This window comes from Ovis aries, chromosome 16, assembly GCF_016772045.2.
Source record: "Ovis aries strain OAR_USU_Benz2616 breed Rambouillet chromosome 16, ARS-UI_Ramb_v3.0, whole genome shotgun sequence".
NCBI classification, from domain to species: Eukaryota; Metazoa; Chordata; class Mammalia; order Artiodactyla; family Bovidae; genus Ovis; species Ovis aries.
The window spans coordinates 3,436,488-3,456,973 of NC_056069.1; positions in this window are offsets into that span (position 1 = coordinate 3,436,488).

A 20,486-nucleotide genomic window follows, 5' to 3' on the forward strand; every position below is an offset into this window, starting at 1 on the left:
CAAGGCCTCGGTGAGCAAGTGATGAATCTGAGATCCTTGATGATGATAACGGTGACTGTGGTGGTCACTTATTGGGCACTTACTCTGTGTCAGCTCCTTCCACCCTCTACTATTTTATTTCACTGAAGCCATAACCCTGTGAATTGAACACGTCCTGTCTTTGGTGTTGGAAGTTTCAGAGAAGTGGAATGACCTGCCCAAAGCAATCCAAGCTAGAAAATAGTGGCACCGGTATTCAATCACTACATTGAATCAATCATTCATTCATCTGATAAGCACTTATTGTTTACTGTGAGCCAGATGCTGTGTCAGGGTCTGGAGATACCGTAGTTAGCTGCGCAGAGTCCCTGCCTCACAGAGCTTATGGTCCCTTGGGGGGAGATACGGTAAACTGAATAAATATAAGCTAGTTCAGGTGGTAGTGAAACAGAAGGAGAAGGAAAATAGGGTGAGGAGGTAGAGGTGATGGAGCTGCTATTTTAGATAGAAAGGGAAGGGGAGGTCTCTGGCGGAGGAGTCCCATGCAGACCCCGAGGGTAAGAGCATGCCAGGCAGAGGCAGCAGAGAGCTCTCAGGCCTAGAAGCCCATCAGGGAAATAATTTGGAAGGCCCGTGGGCTTATTGCAGGATGAATGGAGGAGAGAAGCTGAGTGTCGCAGGGGCTAAACCACCGCTCCTTCCCCGGTGGCTCAGTGGTGAAGAATCTGCCTGCCAGTGCAGGAGACCTGGATTCGATCTCTTGCTCGGGAAGATCCCACTCCAGTACTCTTGCCTGGGAAATCCCATGGGCAGAGGAGCCTGGTGGACTGCAGTCCATGGGGTCACAAAAGAGTCGGACATGACTTAGCATCTAAACAGCAACAACAAAACCGCCCCCTGAGCTTTTTCATTTGGCGTGAGATGGGGAGCCACGTGTGGCGTGCCTTACACTTTCAAGGGTCTGCTCTGGCTCTTGTGTGGGGAAGGACGGGCAGACTCCAGCCTGGGGAGCCTGAGGCAGGACGACCCCGCGCTGCACTGCCTTCTGCTGCTGACTGCGGCCTGCCTGCCCCCCCAGCACATCCTCAGGCCTCCATCCTCATCCCGCAGGCTGCTGACACTGCCCACGCCCAACGCCTTGCCTTGACTCCAGGGTGCCCAGGGCCGGTGGCGATTCCCTCTCCTTAGTCCTCCAGAGACTTGGAGGACCTGGAGCCCGGGAGTGAGTCACGTCCCCTGTCTGGGCCTGACTTTGGAAGATGCGGACAGAGATTTCTGGATATTTCCCGAGCTGTGAGAAACATGGTAATCAGTGCAGTGGACTGCTGAGAAGATTCCTCAGCCAAAGAGGATGTCTTCGGATGCTTTCCTGAGGAGAGCATTGAATGAGTGTTTCCATAGTCCAGCTGAACAGAGCCCCGCTGGGGCTGAAATACTCATTCAGAACCACCACTTCTGAAGCATCTTCTATGTACCAAGCATGAGCTTATTGAATCTACCCAACCAGCCTTTGGGGTGGGCGTTTTTAGCCTCCCTTTATAAAGCAGGCTCAGAGAGGTGAAGTCACTTGCCTGAGGTCACTCAGACAGTAAGCAGAGGAGCTAGGATTTGAACCCAGGGCCGTCTGTTTCTATGGTTTGATGCCAGCCTGAGTGGCTGGAGCACTCAGCATCTGTCCAGAGTTTTCACCTCTCCTCCCAGCCCCCTGATCCTGCCTGGGTGTCCATCATCTTCCAGCTCCCAGAGCTGGAGGCAGATATAAACGACATTTTCAGGTGCCTAATGACAGCCTGTCCCTGACCCTCTGGAGCCTCCCCAGGATGCCAGTGTCCCAGAGGTCACGAGGATGGGAGCCTAAGGTACCAGAGTTTGTTTTCACTTGGCCACTTTGACAGCTGTGTGATCCTGGGCTTGTCGTATCTTCCATGAGCAGTGTCCTTCATCAATCCAACAGTTCTTACCTTGCAGGGCCCATGGGATGTTCAAAAGAGATAGGAGAGCAAATAATTGGGGCTTATTCCTGTAATAAGAGTTGGAAGGCAGCCATGCAAGTGCTTTATCCTCAGCTTTTTCTCTCTGTCTCTCTTCAGCCTCATCACCATTTTTTTTTCCCCCTTTGGTCAAGACCCAGGGAATATGTGGGATCTTAGTTCCCCGACTGGGAATCAAGCCTGTGCCCCCAGTGGAAGGATGGAGTTTTAACCACTGGACCGTCTGGGAAGTCCGAACCTCATCACTTTAGAGAGGAAGGAACCATGACTCAGATGGAGGAAGTGACTTGCTCCAGAGCACCCAACAAGTTAATGACAGGGCCCATTAGAATAGTGATGATGCTGATGGTGAACCCCATGAGTTATAGCAAAGGGAGGTGAGTCAGGGCTCTTCCAGGGAGGTCAAGGGTCAGGGGCCCCTTCAGTGGCCAGTCAGGTCCCCCTTAGCATCCTTTCAAAATTTGCTTCTCTGACCCAAAGAAGAAGAGGGCAGAAGGAAAGGGCTGAGGTCTCATGATCCCAGACCCTCACCCTCTGGTCCTCACCCCTCCAGTGGTGCTGTGTGCCTGAGTACCAGAAGTGAATACAGATGGACCGTTGCCTGGTGTTTCAAGAGGCCAGTAGGCACGATAACTGGGATCAGGCCCCACACAGGGAGGGATGTGGGTTTGGGGTAGCAGTGTGCTCTTCACCTGCCTGCCCCACCCTCTGCTGCTTGTTGTTGTCCAGTCTCTTAAGCTGTGTCCAACTCTTTGCAACCCCCTGGATGCAGCACGCCAGGCTCCTCTGTCCTCCACCATCTCCCAGAGTTTGCTCAAATTCATGCCCATTGAGTCGGTGATGCTATCTTAACCATCTCATCCTCTGCTGCCCTCTTCTCCTTTTGCCTTCAATCTTTTTCCCAGCATCAGGGTCTTTTCCAATGAGTCAGCTCTTTGCATCAGGTGGCCAAAGTTTTTGAGTTTCAGCTTCAGCATCAGTCCTTCCAAAGAATACTCAGGACTGGTTTCCTTTAGGACTGACTGGTTTGATCTTGTTGCAGTCCAAGGGGCTGTCAAGAGTCCTCTCCAGCATCACCACTCAAACGCATCAGTTCTTTGGCCCTCAGCTTTCTGTATGGTCCGACTCTCCATCCATACATGACTGCTGGAAAACCATGCTAAGGCATTGTTTGGATTCAGTCTCCTCCCTCTGTGGCTACCCCTCCCCTGACTACTGGGATGGGAGGAGGAAGTGATGTCTATCAGGCATCTACTCTGGACCAATGCTTATGATCACAGTGATATGCACACATCCTGTTCAGGATGGTTCCTGGTGTGGAGTAAGCTGTTGGTACCTTAGCTATTACTATCATCACATTTGACTGGCACAAAGACCTTGCAAGACAGATATTAGGAGGCCCTTTTTGTAGATAGGGAAACTGAGGCCCCTAGAAAAATGCCATTGGCCCCAGGTTTAATGGTAGAAAGTGACAGAGTCAGATTTGAATCCAAGCTTCTCTGTTCCTACTATCCACTTCCCCAACATTCCTCCTCATCGTTGCTTTTGTTGGGGGTGGAGAGGGGAATAAGGCACCAAAACTTGGGGCAAGAGAAGTAAAGTGTCCCTACTGGGTGAGTGGGGATGACATGACCACAGGAGAGGCTGGGTCTGGGGGTGTTCCTGCCGCCCAGGTGGGCTGAGGGGTGGGGCGGGGGTGAAGCCCCGTGCTGAGCGCAGGAACGAGATGCCCTCCTGACTGCCTATCCAGATGGAGCCTAACAAACCTGGGCTAGGATGCTGGGGACTCGAAAGCCCCATGAACGGGCAGAGCCCTTCCTCCACAGCCCCAGGATTGGGGCTTCCAAAGACACAGTAGTGAATCAGATGCCAAAGATGTGAAGGCTGCCCCCCAACCATGCAATCAGCAGTGGGTCTGTTACAAGCGTTAGGTGAGGAGTTGGGGACCAGATGGCGGCGAGGCTCACCCTTGCCACCCTGCCCCAGGACAGCCTGGCTCCCTGGCTGAAACTCCCAGCTCTGGCAAGGAGAGGAGACGACAGGTAGCCCGCTGGTGTCTGGCCCCCTGCAGAGCGGGCCAGTAATGAACCAGGCATTCCTCCCCTCCTGAGGGCAGCTTCATGGACCTAATGAGCACCTGTAAGAATTTCTCCCCAGCTCCTCCACTTGTAGAAGCAGCAACTCTGTGAAAATTCCAATTTACCAGACTGACCACTGCAGCTGCAGGCCTCACTGTGGCCCCTGGGGTGGGTCAGAGGTGCTGCTGATTTTAAATGACTCTCATAGACTGATGTTTCAATCATATGGGGCTGTCACCTACTGATCACCAATATTGATCACCTATTGAGTACCCCAATTCTCTTAAGTCTCATCCCAGTCCTCTAAGATAGTTACTTTTATCTGCTTCCTACAGATGAGAAAACTGAGGCCCTGAGAAGGTCAAGGTCAAGAAGTCAAAGCGTGGTTAAGGTCATCCATCAGACTGCTGGAACCCTGCACAGGACTCTTATTACCGTATAACCGTCCCCCAGGGAGTTGCTCTTAACCTGTTCTATCCACAGACAGCAGATCAAAGAGGCAAAGTGGCATGCTCAAAGTCACTCAGTTATTACGCAGTGAAGCCAGGGCTTGAAAGCAGGTCCGCTGGGTTTTAGAATCTTACCCCTCTCTCCTGCTGAATCTCTGCTTCTGTCTCTCTGTTATTCTGGGTTCTTTGTCTAGAACTGACAGAAACACAGGACATTTGACTTAAGCTTATAAGGAAATTTCTTGGCTGGTGTAACAGGAAAACGCACAGTGACTAGCCTCAGGTAAAGCTGGTGCTCAGTGTCCTTTCCCAGTTTCTGCAATGTTGGCTTCATTCTCAAGAAGATTTTTCCTGTAGCTACGTATATCTAATTGGCTTAATGACTTCAGGGAAGAGGGAACATACCTTTTCCTGTGTGCTCAGTCATGTCTGACTCTTTGCTACCCTATTGACTGTAGCCCTCCAGGCCCCTCCGTCCATGGGGTTGGCCAGGCAAAAATCCTGGAGTTGGTTTCCATGTCCCCCCTCCAGGTCATCTTCCTCTCCCTGCTTCACTCCAGCCCCTCCCGTCCACACAGTAACCAGGGATCGAACTCTGCATCTCCTCCGCTGCAGGCAGGTTCTTTACCACTGAGCCACCTGGGAAGCCCTACCTTTTTCAGGGGCTTTGTAAAAGTCCCAAGGTTGATTCTGGATCAGTTTTCTCTCTTGCATGTTCTTGAACCAACCACTTGTGATCAGGGAGAGAGAATATTTGAGTGACAAGGTCTAGTAATGGGCAAGTCCTTGGACCTGAGGTGGGGAAGCCATTGGCCAGTTCTATCAACAGTATCATCTGAAAGGAGCAGAGGGGTGGTTTCCCAAAGGAATCTGGAAATGTTATTAATATCAGAAGAAAGGGGCAAAAGCAAGAATGGTCTGCTCCAGTGGTCTCTGCTTGGGCGTGCATCAGAGTCCCCAGAAGGGCTTGTTCAGCCGGTCTTCACCCTACGTGTTCTGCTGTGAGAGGTGTGGGGTAGGCCCAAGAATGGGCAAGTTCCCAGCTGGCACTGCTGCTGGTCTGGGAGCTGCACTTAGAGAATCACTGGTCTGCACCTTTCTCTTACCCTCACTCTCGTCCCATCCTATCCTGCTGTGTAAGGGCGTGTGTACCCATCCAGGGCCTTCAGAATGGGGATGCATACAATTGTGCTATGTGAAGGCTTTGAGAGGCCCATGGGTGCAATAATCTTATGGGAATCGACTTTCCCAGGTGGCGCTAGTGGTAAACAACCCACCTACAATGCAGAAGTGAAGGTTCGATCCCTGAGTCAGGATCTCCCTGGAGGAGGAAATGGTAACCCGCTCCAGTATTCTTGCCTGGAGAATCCCTTGGACAGAGGAGCCTGGCAGGCTACAGTCCACAGGGTCGCACAGAGTCAGACACGACTGAAGCGGCTTAGCACACACAACATGCAACTTTCCCAAGTGCTCTTTATTAAACTGATCTGCCGGAGAACTTCCCCACGGTCCCTGGCTCCCTTCCTGCCCCTCCTCAGCTTTACTGTAGAGAGGCGCACCTCTCACCCTCCCTGCATTGCAGGCGTTGCCTGGGGCATAGGAAGTTCCAGCTCCTGGAATGAAGGGTGCCGTCAGTGTGGGGAGCTCCCCTGAATGATGGTGCCATGAATCTAAGGCCTCAGGCTTTCCCTTGTCTTGAAAGTGAAGTGAAGTTGCTCAGTCGTGTCCGACTCTTTGCAACCCCATGGACTGTAGCCCACCAGGCTCCTCTGTCCGTGGGATTTTCCAGGCAAGAATACTGGAGTGGGTTGCCATTTTCTTCTCCAGGGGATCTTCCCAACCCAGGGATTGAACCCAGGTCTCCCGCATTGCAGGCAGATGCTTTAACCTGATCTATTCTGTAAGGGCAAAATGTGTATCCTGTTTTGGTCCAGATGGGATTATTCTGAATTCAGGTACTGTGGCGTGGTGGGAGTACTGACAATTTTCTTCAATTACGTTGCTTCTTTTATTCCCACATATTATCTGTAATGCGTTCACTACTAAGTGATGGTCTTATGAAAACAAAAGATGTATCAGTGGTGGCGAGAGTGATTTATTTGACTTAAGGGATACAAACTCACAGCTAAATTCCGTGCTTTAGCTCTCCATCTGTCTACCTACTTACCTACCTACCAAACCATCTTGGGATGGCAATATTCAAGTCTTTGAAAAGAACATTCTTCAAAATGCCAGTCTGGGTCCTGCGGCATCGTCACCATTCTCTGAGATGAGAAGGAGCCAGGAATGTTTCTCATCCTCTCCTTTGGTTCCTGTTTCTGTGGGATGTTTTGCCAATTTCAAGAAGAAGTAGCTGAAATGTTCCAAAATTACTTCCTACAGGTCATATCTGAGTAAAATGCAGCAGAGGAAAGTTAGTGTTTTGTCTTTCTTGAACATTTACTAAGACTTGCAGGGGGAATATTTTCATTTAACTTTTGAATAAAGATGACTGGCTACCATAAGCCCATCATCTGTCACTTGTTCACTTGGGTGTAAATCTTCTATTTGCTGTCACTTGTCACCACTCATTTATTCATTCTTTGTATTTATTGGAATTAGATGAATGTAATTTGTAAGCTGCTGCTGCTGCTAAGTCACTTCAATCGTGTCCGACTCTGTGTGACCCCGTAGATGGCAGCCCACCAGGCTCCCCCATCCCTGAGATTCTCCAGGCAAGAACACTGGAGTGGGTTGCCATTTCCTTCTCCAATGCATGAAAGTGAAAAGTGAAAGGGAAGTCGCTCAGTCGTGTCCGACTCTTAGCGACCCCATGGACCGCAGCCTACCAGGCTCCTCTGTCCATGGGATTTTCCAGGCAAGAGTACTGGAGTGGGGTGCCATCACCTTGACATGGTTTTTACTGAAAAGATATCTTTTCAAAGTTATTTAAGGGGATTCATGACACAAAAGTGTGAAGACCCTGATCTAGTTCAATTCGTGCATCTGCGCTTGCTACACTGAGCCATAGGTGTATAGTCTCATTCTGAAAACACTCCCCAGGACACTGGCTGCCTGCCTGCCTTCTGCAGCTGGGAGCACAAAGGTGCCTCAGTGTGGTCTCAATGGGGGGGCCCTCAAGGAGCAACCTTTGGGGAGCTCACAGTTGAGGTGAACAGCTGGACTCTAAAACAGTAAATGGAGGTCTAACTGCAAGGAGAAAGTGGGGAGGGGCAGTCCAGGCAAAAGGAACAGCAATGTCACAGCGGAGAGAAGCAAAAGATATGAAGATACATAGACTATGACCTGGCTGAAACTGGGGCGTGTGAGGTGGAGCGATGGGAGATGGAGCTGGGACGGGGAGAGACAGTCAAGGCCATGGGTGTCATAGCCCCCGTTAGAAAAAATGTCCACTCACATATACACACATATATGCGTGCAAACTAAGGCACTTCAGTCGTGTCCGACTCTTTGCAGCTCTATTGGCAAGAGCCCACCCAGCTCCTCTGTCAATGGGATTCTCCCGGCAAGGAAACTGGAGTGGGTTGCCGGGCTCTTCCTGACCCAGGGATTGAACCCATGACTTTTGTGTCTCCTGCATCGGCATGTGGGTTCTTTACCACTAGCACCACCTGGGAAGCTCTATATATGTGCATGTGTATATATGTATGTGTGCGTATATATATGTGTATATATACATATGTGTGTGCATATATATGTACGTATATAAAAGGTTTCTTTGCTTGGCTGCCTTGGGTCTCAGTTGCATCCTGCAGGATCTTTGGTTGTGGTGCAAGAGCTCCGTAGCTGTGGTGTGTGGACTTAGCTGTCCGGGGCATGTGGAATCTTGGATCCCAAAACGGGGGGCTGAGCTGGTGTCCCCTGCATTGGCAGGCAGATTCTTAACCACTGGATCACCAGGGAAATCCCCACAGCCCCCATTTTTGCACAGCACTCCTGCACTGTGTGCATATCTCCAAGTTCACACACACACCCTGCTCTGCACACACACGAACAGTCACACTCCAACATTCTGCTACGTGTACACCAACACTAAGCTAGCACAAGGCCATGCCTCCCTCCTGCCTTCCCCCCTTCTTCCTTCCTGCTGGTGACATTTTCTGAGTACCTACTCTATACTGGGCTCCTTGGAGATAAGAACTGTGATCTCTGCCCCCAGTCTTATTGAGGAGATGTCAACAGTGACCGTACACTGTGGTTAGGACACAACAGGCGAGGAGAGTACAAACAGGGAGTCAGCGAGGACTTCCTGGAGGAGGAGTCCTAGAAGCTGAGAGCTGAAAAAAGGAGGAAGCGTGGGCAAGAATAGAAAGGGGTGGGAGGGGTGGAACCTGCTGGGTAGAAGAAGCAGCATGTGCAAAGACCTGGCTAAGAGAGCATAGCCTCCAGGAAAACACAGACAGGGTCCCCGGGGAGGATTCATTCTTTCAACTTGGTTGGAAAAAATTGGCGGGGGGGATGTTACTCCAGGACTCTCCTCCGGTTTCTGTTTTGCTGGGGAGGCTGGGCCCTGGGCTGATGGACAAGGACGAAGGTGGTGGGTGCCACACCTTCAAGAACCCCCGGGGGCTGCTTTAGAGTCACGTGATTCTGTTCCCCATGTGAAAGCAGTCATTGAGGATCAGTCCCTGCATCGGGGGTTCCCAACCGGGCTGACTTGGGGACAAATGTGTGGGGACACTTTGGGTTGTCACAACTGGGTACCAGCTATGGGCATCTAGAGGGTAGAGACCAAGGATGTTGCTAAACATCATACAATGTACAGGACAGACCCCACAACGAAGAATTATCTGGACAAAGCGTCAGTTGTGCTGAGATTGGAAAACCTTGGCCCAGATCCTTTTTTTTTTTTTTTTTTTTTTTCAGGAAAGTGGCAAAGCGGTTATTTTTCTAATGCTCTCATTTCTTCTGCAGTGATTGACTGGGATTCTTCTGTAAACAGGAACTTTTCTCCATCAGCTATTCAGTTACCCCAAGAGATTCACACAGGAAAGACAAGTACCTGATCCTTTATTTACCAGCTTTCAGAATACTTCATTAACTAGCATTCCCCAAAGATGACCAAAGCTTTTTTTTTTAGTACCGCTGTGAGAATTTTAAGAAACTTAATGTCTTTCTCTCCTTGTTTTAAAAAGTATTTATTAGTTGGCTGTGCTGTGTCTTACCTGCAACATGTGAGCTCAGTTGCAGCATGTGGGATCTAGTTTCCCGACCGGGGATCGAACCCAGATCCCCTGCATTGCGAGCGTGGAGTCTTAGCCAGTGCACCACCAGGGAAGTCCCAAGAAACTGAATGTCTTTCAATGCATGGCCATGATCAGTCCTTGTGAAGGGCAGATCCCTTCATCTTTGGCCAGTGAGGACTCCTTGGCGTGACTCCTGTGTCCTGTCACTGCCCTACTGTTCTGATCGCTGTTTTGCTTCTGGGTATGACAAGGTGTCCCTGGGTTATCTCGTACATTTTAAAGTTCTTAGTACAGTGCCTGGGACTTATGAGTGTTCATCCAGCTCAGTGATTATTTTAAGGACAGAAATCAGTTCCTCCAAATTGCTTCCTCACAACCCCCAGTGATTTCTAACACTTGCTTTCTGTACCTCCAGGCAGTTTGGGGCAGGTCCTGAGTGTGATGAAGATTCAGGTTAGCCAGAGAGGGTTGCAAACAGTGGCTTTGTTGGGCAGAGGGACTTGCCAGCCAAGAGAAGCCAGGGCAAATGGGCAGAAGAGAGGGGCAAATTAGCTAATTCAAGGAGTCAAGGCCTGGCTTTTGTTTTCACTGTCAGTTCTAATCCTGCCATAACCTTTGACCTAAGCCTTGGGGCAATTAGTGCCTGCAAGTGAAGTGGTGGTAGGTTTGAACTTCTGCCTCCTTCCTCACGCTGAGTCAATACCTTTGTATTCCATTACATGTAATTGAGGCGAAGGGGCTTATTTAAGCCAACAAATGACTATTTCCCACAATAGAAGCTCCATCCCAGTTAGTGAATTGGCTCTTCTAGGCAGCCTATGTTTTGTCTGCAACCAAAGCCTGTATTTCACTGATGGCTTTGTCCTCTTTCCTCCTGCTTTCTTACTTCTCTCCCCTGCTCCTCCCCTTTGCCCTCACAATTCAATTGAGTAAATTCAATGTAACTAGCATTCACACTTAGATTTAGGCATTAGACAGGCCAGGCCCTTAGATCTCAGTCCAGTTCTGGGCCACCCCAGATGGATCTGACAGTCTATTGGCAAAGACAGACACATAAACAGATAAATTATAAATTATACTGTGGTATGATAACTTTAAATTAATTCAGCAAGTCTAGACAAGGAAGATAGATGATGTGGAGGGGACCTTGTGCAGAAGAGTTGAGAAGGGAGATGAGACTGGAGACATCCGAATCATTAGACATGAGGCTTCCATGGACCAAAGAGGGATTTTATCCAAGGGATTTGAGGGTAGTTATTTAGTAGAATGTGGCAGATTTCTCATTACAGAACACAGATTTGGTTTGGGTTCCCTACTTGCCTATGGGGTCATGCACTTTACAGAAGTCTTATGCCAGTCTTATCCTCAATGGGGTGAGTCTTGATTCGTCAATGCTTGTCATGCTAATCATACTCCCCTAGCCAGTGACTGGCTTAAGACAGGGGTATATGATTCTATTCTGACCAGTGAGCTATGAGGGAAAGCCTGTGGTGGTGGTGGTGGTGGTTGGACATGTTTCTATGGAAGTTTCTTAACCTTAAAAACAGACACAGGGAAATCATAATCCCCTCTCTGGGTCTAGATTTTGGTGAGGATGTGATGACTGGAGCAATTGTAGCCTTTTTGCAACCATGAGGAGAACCAGTTGTTATATTGAGGGCAATAGAACAAAGAAGTAAGGAACCTGGGTCCTAGATGCCAGTTAAGCTCCTAAATAAAGCAACATGAGGCCTTTCTGCCTTGAGATTCTCCCTGTCAGAGATAACAAAATTTTCTTACATGTAAGTCTCTTTCAGTTGGGTTTTCTGTTATGTGTTGCTGAAAGTTTCCCAACTAATAAAACAGAAAAGAAGGTAGAATTTGAAGAACGAGTCCTGAGAAAGAAAAGAGCATTTCGGGAACGTGATACTGCCCAGACAAAGACACTGAGGAAACAGGAAATGTACACTAAGTGCGCGGAAGGCCCAGTTCTGAGAGGTGAGGTCAGGCAGGGTTTAGCCAGGCTAGGCAGCAGCACGTTTCCCTCTCTCTGCCTCCCTCTGTTCCTCCATGCTTCCTTCCTCTTCTTCAGCTAGTCTTTTCTCCAAAGGTACATAGGAGTGAGATGCAGGCAGCTGTAATCTTAGCCTATATATCAAGTTTACTGAGTATTCACTCTGCTCCAGACTTTGTGCTGGGCTGAATGGTTCCCTCTGACACAGGTATCTAGTCTAGGGATAGAGACAAAGGGTAAGCCTGTTTCTAAACATGTGGTTAGTTTTAGATGATTTGTGGGCTAATATGTGCTTTTTATTTGCACAGCTATGAGTTTATTTTAATGATCAAATTCTATACATGGCAGGAATTTACATTTTCCTTTCAAATGGATCTAAGCATAGGGAATAAGAATTCATTTAGGGAAAGCTAGTTGGTAATGTTATAGGTTGTATGTGCAGCTGATAAACGTGTGCAGTGATAAACCTGTCTGTGTGTGTGCGTATGTGTGTGCTAGTCTGCTCAGTATTCCCCCCCAGTCATTTGAGAATAGCCTTTTATTCTTTCAGGAGCTTCTGTTTCTGTAATTTATGTAGTTCTACTGGGAGATGCCATGTACCTATATGACTGTCCCTATTCGTACCATATTCAATTAGTCCAGTATCTTCTCTGAGAATTTGTCAAAGCATGAAAAGCCTCTCTATCGTGGCAGAAGTTATGAGGCATGTGACTTGAGAACTTGGCTATTGCTTGCCCTGCTAAGAACCCTGACCTGGAGTGAGGGAGGCAGGCAAAGGGAAGGAGGAATAGGAGACACAGTTCATTCTTATTGTTCATGGTAGTTATGTTCTATAAGTGACCACAAACTGAACTAGTAAATATCCAACTATTGCTCCTAGGGGAAATACAGGCTCAGGTTCCTGTGAGCCCCTGGTCACATCTTCATCAACTGATCAACTCAGTGTTGTTCAGTCACTCAGTCATGTCCAGCTCTTTGAGACCCCATGAACTGAGGCATGCCAGGCTTTGCTGTCCCTCACCATCTCCTGGACTTTGATCAAACTCATGTCCAGTAATGCCAGCCAACTATCTCATCCTCTGTCGTCCCCTTCTCCTCCCGCCCTCAATGCTTCCCAGCATCAGGGTCTTTTCCCATGAGTCATCTCTTCGCATCAGGTGGCCAAAGTATTAGAGATTCAGCTTCAGCATCAGTCCCTCCAATGAATAGTCAGGACTGATTTCCTTTAGGATGGACTGGTTGAATCTCTTTGCAGTCCAAGGGACTCTCAAGAGGCTTCTCCAGCACCATGGTTCAAAAGCATCAATTCTTCGCACTCAGCCTTCCTTATGGTCCAATTCTCACATCTGTACATGACCACTGGGAAAACCATAGCTCTGACTATATGGGCTTTTGCTGGCAAAGTGATGTCTGTGCTTCTTAATACACTGTCTAGGTTCGTCATGGCTTTCCTTCCAAGGAGCAAGCGTCTTCCAATTTCATGGCTGTGGCCACCATCTGCGGTGTTTGGAGCCCAAGGAGGTAAAATTTGTCACTTTTTCCACATTTTCCTCATCTATTTGCTATGAAAGTGATGGACCCAGATGCCATGATCTTAGTTTTTTGAATGTTGAGTTTTAAGCCAACTATTTCACTCTCTTCTTTCACCTTCATCAAGAGACTCTTTAGTTCCTCTTCACTTCCTCTTCACTTTCTGCCTTTAGGGTGGTATCATCTATGTGTCTGAGGTTGTTGATATTTCTCCCAACAATCTTGATTCCAGCTTGTGATTCACCACCCCAGTATTTTGCATGATATATTCTGCATGTAAGTTAAATAAGCAGGGTGACAATATACAGCCTTGATGTACCCCTTTCCCAATTTGGAACCGGTCCATTGTTCCACATAAGGTTCTAACTGTTGCTTCTCATCCTGTATGCAGGTTTCTTAGGAGACAGATAAGGTGATCTGGACCTTGTTTTACTTGTGTTCCTGTTTAAAGACAATTTACTTAACGTACATTGTTGATTCACTAACATTAAGCTCACAGCCAGCAGCGCTATAACTCACTTCTGAAGGAACCTTATCTAACACACATGTTTTCTCCATAAGGCACATCACAGTGTTCTTGCACTTAGGATCCCTAGAGAGCACTTCAGCACTGTGCTTGGAGTCATTTTCAACAGTGAAATCGTCAACAAAAATCACTAAAATGAGAAAAAATATGGCATTAAACAGGCTTAAAAGAAAGACGATTTTTCATAATATGAGAGCTGAGACCAGAAGGCAGAATGTCATCTAGTTTGACCTTGGCTGGGACCACATGACTCAAATTTTTCACCCTGTGCTTGTCCGCAAATGACTATGAAAATGCTACAAATATTGATCTGTGTTGCAAATAAATTTAACAAGTAAACAAATTTTCAAACACGGAATCCATGAAAAATGAGATTTACTATAAAACAGAGAGAGAGAGAGACAGAGATGAGAGAGAGAGGGAGGGAGAGTAGGGGAAAGAGAGAGACTGCTTTTCTTTCTCTGCTGGGATTTGAGTCACAGGCTTTAGCTGCTTCTCTGCTCTTCTTATGGTTTGAATGTTCAATTTTGTTTGTGTGAGATATTTCAGGCTTCCCTGGTGGTTCAGGGGTAAAGAACCAGCCTGCCAATGCAGGAGACACGAATTTGATCCCTCGGTCATGAAGATCCCCTGGAGAAGGAAATGGCAACCCATTCCAGTATTCTTGCCTGGGAAATCCCATAGACAGAGGAGCTTGGCGGGTTACAGTCCGTGGGGTCACAAAAGAGTCAGGCATGACTTAGTGACTAAACAGCAACAGTAATAACAATGAGATATTTTGAGATCCCTTCTATATCCTTCCCCCTTCTTGTTTTAAGTTGATTCAGTTGGAGTTCTGTTGCTTCCAACCAAAAGTTCAGAGTTCGTATATAAAGCTCCTGGCACATAGTAGGTCCTCAGTGAATGTGAGTCCTTCCCTCATGGAATACAGGGTTGACTAAAGGTAACCAATGAGCGTATGTCCTAGGGAGCAACAGTGGTTAAGAAAAAAAAAAAAAGGCTTTATAATAAAAACAAAAAATTGGGAGCAACATATTTCCAACTCTTCCCTTTATCCCTAGCAGCAGCAGTCACTTCTTGCCATGTTCCAGTACAGATGGAAAAGTCACCGAATTACAAACCCAGTTACAAGCTATTTTTGGTGGAGTTGTGGTGTGTGTGTGTGTGTGTGTGTGTGTGTGTGTGTGTGTGTGTGTGTAATGTACGCACTGGGATTCTTGGCCACAGCCTCTGTTTGTATCAGCTGTCAGCAAATCAGAGGCGCCATACACGTTTGTCATAATTCATTACCTTAATTAACCACGTTTGAGAACTGGGCACAGGCCAGAGGGGATGCGGGGGAGGGAAGCCTCCACATTGTTGTGTCTGAACCTCCCGGGTCAGAATTTCCACGGTTTGATGGGCTGCCATCGCTTGCACATGTGTCCCCTGACACGCGGACCTTGATGAAATCATCATGTTTACATCTTTGAATATTCTCTGCAGATGATGCCCGTGGCGGAAAGCCAGAGGCAGAGAGCATCCCAGAACTTGGCTCTGGAGGCCCATCTCCGTACCCAAAAGGAGTCTGGAATTACCCTGATGTCCGATACCACATTGGGCACCCTCTGCTAGCCCACCCCTCTCTGGCCAGTTCTCTGGGCAGGCTGCCTGCGCTAAGCCTTCTGCAGGACAAAGGGCGCCGGGCATACAACCCCCACTCAAGGCACGGTGGGGAAAGGTGTCCTTTCTCTATGTCGCCCATTTCAGCGAGTGCCAGCTGCCAGGCTCAGGACTTGCGGATAATTCCCAACTCTTCTGCCATTTCCAGTCTGCCCCCACATCCCGTTCACTCCCCTTTGTCACCCCTTCTCAGGCCCCTGCGCTTCAGCTGTCTCGCCACTGCTCCATCTGGGCCTCCGTTGCCTCTCGTTTGGACCACAGCAACAGCCCTGTCTCTGCTTCCTTTTTTCCCTGTCTCTTGCTTCCATCGAATTTCCAGCAGGCTGCAGCCGGAGGGAGTTCCTAGGGTGTACATAGCACATCACTCCTCTGTTCCCATTCCTCCATGCTTCTGATTGACCTTGGGATGCTTTGTGACGGCTTACAAGGCCTTCCCTGACCTGGCCCTGCCAATCACTGACTCCTGACTATTTTCAAGCCTTATTCTCCAGCCTCCCTAAAGTTCTTCCAGTAAGCTTTTTTTGGCCTAAGTTAATTTCTTCTGTATGCAACCACAGACCAAGACTTCTGAATCATCAAAGTTTATATTTGTTCTGTATGTCAGATTAAGGGCAAATTTGTTAATATTTTTTTGACAAAAAATATTCCGAGCACATGTTCTTACCACGTGCTCAGTAACTGGGCCTCTGATTGGTATTTAGCAACTAAATCTTTCATGACATCATTTAACCCTTGGATTGAACCTTACCTGAAGCCAGTGCCAAACATTTCCCAGTTTTGGTTTTGTTTTGTTTAGGCCACGCCGGGCAACTTGCAGGATCTTAGTCCCCACACCAGGGACTAAGCTCAGGCCAGACAGCGAAAGTGCTGATTCCCAACCGCTGGACCACCGGGGAATTCCGCTCTTAGTGTCTTTGTCAACAGATTCTCCTTATATTTGAATCAAAATTTCCATAGCTTTCAACTTGACACAGACATTGAATTACAAGCTATTTTGGGACAGGACAATGCCTGCTTCATCCTGACTCTAATTATTTGCTAGGTGGACTTTGTATTAGCCAGGCCTATTATCAGTCTCTTCTCTTCCTTGGTGTAATTGCCCTCTGCACATCACTTACAGGTTGTAAAGCATTTTCACATCCATTGTCTCATTTAAACATGCCCACAATCCTGGGAGGTATGTGTGTGAAAGTGAAAGAAAGTGTTAATCACTCAGTCGTGTCCGACTCTTTGCGACCCCTTGAACTGTAGCCTGCCAGGCTCCTCTGTCCATGAGATTTTACAGGCAAGAATACTGGAGTGGGTAGCCATTCCCTTCTCCAGGGGATCTTCTCAACATGGGGACTGAACCTGGGTCTCCTGCATTGCAGGCAAATTGTTTACCATATGTATCCAGTTTATAGATGAGCGAACTGAGGTTGAGAGAAGTAACAGGCTCACCCAAACTCACATGGTTAGTGAGAAGCAGGGCTAGCTTTAAAATCTTGTCCGCTGATTCAGAACTTGCATGTTTTCTTATACCTGTACATTTATTCATTCATTCAAGAACAACAAAAATCACTGAATGCCAGAGATCAGATCAAAAATGACTATGTCAGAGATTGTGCTAGACTTTGGAAATACACCAGTGAACAAGACAGGGTCCTTGTCCTTGAGGAACTTACTGACTAGCAAGAGACACAGACTATAGCAGTGATCTGTGATGTGGCGCCTCTCTATTCTCAGCCTGAAGAGCTGATCAACAAGCCACCACTGGAGGGGACAAGCCTCTATCATATCCAATCTCTTTGTTCCCCTGTGTAAAATTCAAACTCCTGGCTTAGATGGAGTGGGGTAGAAGAGATACAATAGACTGTGTACAGTGGGGAAAAGGCGATTCTGCAAGAGAAAACTGAGACGCTGTAAGGAAAGGGAAAGAGGAGCAGGAAATGTCCACTAAAATTCAGGACACTTGACTCACTGGATTCCAAGGTCACTGTGCCTGAGTGACGGGCGAGAGTTACCATCGCCATGTCCTGGCTTTTAGTAAGTGAGTTCCCAATTCGGGACACTAGGGTTTTTTCCCCTTAAGGCCTTTTGACTTATTTTGGAACCATCTTCTATGAATGAAAGTGTTGTTAAGCCCTGCAGGGAGAAGGTAGAGGTTGGTGAGCAGGGCCAATGCATTTTTTTAATCTTCTTCTGCAGTAATATAAATACCTCCTATGTACTTTCTCAACCCAAGGCAGGCAGGACTAATTGAGCCTGGCATTCTTTCTCACGGAGCCTAGCTAGATAAACCCCAGGAATCTTATTGTACCCACAACCAACTGACCAGAGTCATGCGGTGACCTATCTGCCAGTCCTGTTTCGGAGACGGTGGGATCTCGGGAAAATCCCTTTCCCTGTGCCTCAGTTTCCCCATCTGGTTCAGTGGCCTGTCAGGTGCCTCCCAGTTCTGACAGTGAGGGATGGGAGTTCTTCCAGGTGAGGAGTCATTTCTGTAGAGCAGGCCTCCAGGCTCCAGGTGAAGTTCGCCCCTCTCTTTCCTCATCCTCCTGGCACCTTCAGGTCTGAGCAGCGGGTGAGAATCATATCATGTGCCGGGACACAGACTAACTATTTCACTCACAGTCGCTGCATGCGATGCTGCTAGAGAACACCTGAGACTCAGGGACGTGGAGTCAAGGAGCAAATCGGCAAGGATGGTCACCATTTATTAAGCACCTACTGTGTACTCCTGGCCCCACCTCTAACTTCCAGCACAGCCTTCCAGGTTAATGTTATCGTTCTTCTTTATTTTGTTTTTTTTCTAGCGTATAGTTGATCTACAATGTTGTGTTTGTTTCAGGTACAGCAAAGCAATTCAGTTTTTTTTAGATTATTTCCACTATAGGTTATTACAAGATACTGAATATTGTTCCCTGTATTATACAGAAAATCCTCGTGCTTATCTATTTTACATATAGTAGTTTGCATCTGTGGTGGTGAGCCCTTTGTTTTATAAGTAGTGTGATTTGCATTGTTTGATCGGTTTATATGCCATGTAACACTTGTCTGCCTTACTTCACTGAGTATAATACTCTCTAGGTCCTTCTCTGTTGCTGCAAGTGGCACTGATCTATTCCCTTTTGGACTGAGTAATATCGCGTCCCACACCTTCTCAGGTCACCCTTTTGTTGATGGGCGATTGGGTTGTTTCCATGTCTTAGCCACTGTAAAGAGTGTTGCTATGAACATTAAGGTGTGTGTCTATTTTCAAATTACAGCTTTTCTCCAGATAAATGCCCAGAATTTGGATTGTAGGATCACATGAGAGATCTGTTTTTAGTTTTTTAAGGGCCCTTCATGCTATTCTCCATAGTGGCTACACCAATCGCCAACAATGTAGGTGGGAATCCACATCCTTTCTTTGTTTGTAGACTTTGTGATGATGGGCCATTCTGACCACTGTGTGACATGATACCTTATTGTGGTTTTGATTTGCATTTCTTTAATAATTAGCCATGTTGAGAATTTTTTCATGTGCTGATTGGCCATTATCTATGTCTTTTATGGAGAAATGTCTTCTGCCCACTTTTTGATTGGATTTTTTTATATATATATATCGTCATTCTTATCTTGCAGTCAAGAGTGCTGACCTCTGAGAGTTACCACACACGCCCCCAGTGGCAGAGTCAGGATTAGAGCTCAGGTTCTGTGTCCATTGCTCTTTCACCAATTCTACCTTCTTCCAGCTGGAGAGGCCCTAAGGGTGTGATTTGCAGTCCTCTGGGGGCTTTGCCAGGCCCAGCACCCCTCCTGGTCTGGCTCCCCCTGGGGGGCACTCTGTCTGTGCACCCAGTGCTGGCGCTCTGCCCGGCTCCCCCATCTCTCCTGGCGTCGTGGTCCTTGGGCCTATTGGCCTATGTCTGCACCCTCTCTGGAGAGCTGCCCAGGACTGGAGAAGCTCCACAGAGGTGCCAAGGGAGGGCCATGCCTGAGGACTTCCATTCTCCTTCCACTCTGCCTTTTGCCCAGTGACTGGCTGATATTGCAGTCTGAAAGCCCAGTGCCCATGTCCAGAATCTGTGCAAACTCGGAGGGGTAATGTCCACCCAGAGTCTCACTGCGGGATCAAGCTGCAGCCTCAGCCTCGCCGTTGCACCAGCTTGCACCCTTGCTTGGCTTCCTTCCCTTCCCTGTTGTTCTTCTCCAACTCTCTGACTGAAAGTAGTGCTTTAATAAATCACTTGCCTTCAAATACTCAGCTCAAAGTCTGCTCTGGGCAACTTGACCTCAGATACCTTCCTTCCCTCCATTTCTTAGGAAATTACTCAATCATCATAACTGAGATTTATAGAATTCATTGCAAAGCATTTTTGAGAGATGATCTTACATAGTTCTCTCTGCCTGGAATGCCCTCCCACTGCCCACTGCATTGCTGGACCAGTTTGGTCCTCATTTTCTCTAGGAAGCTTCTCTGCTCCGCTGCGTGGGCTGATGTTCTCCTTTGTCTGCCCGGTGGTAGAGACCTGCTAGGTACGCATCGATCCTGGCTCCTCACTTCCCAGCCTCTCGTGCAGTTAAGTGGGGCCGTGTGACTAGCTCTAGCCGATGGAACAAGGACAAGCCAGGTACATGAATTCTGGGCCAGGTCATAAAATGTTCCATGCAGTCCTCCACAACGCCTCTCTCCTGCTTATTGGCTGACATCCAGTAGAGGATTCCAGTAGAAGGCTCCAAGGAGGCCTGGCTCCCCTAATGACTGCACGGAGCAGAAGCCCCTGCCAGCGCATTGCAGCGTGTGATGTCTTTTTAAGTCACTGAGATGCGGGGGTTGTTTGTTGAAGCAGCTTGCATTGAATGTCCTGACTAATTCACCCCGCATGCTGTAACTCATCTGTTGTGACAACAGTCATGCTACCTTATAACTGATTGCTTCTCTGTCTCACTGAATGGGTTGGAAGCTCCTTGAGAGCAGATACAAGACTTACCTCTCCATCCACAGTGCCCAGAACAAGAAGAGTTTCCAGATTTGTTTGTCCGGAGACTGCATGAAGCTTAAGCCTAGTCTGTAGAATGCAGAGTCACAGCGGCTGGGTTGGAATCCTTTTTTGTTGCTTGGATCACC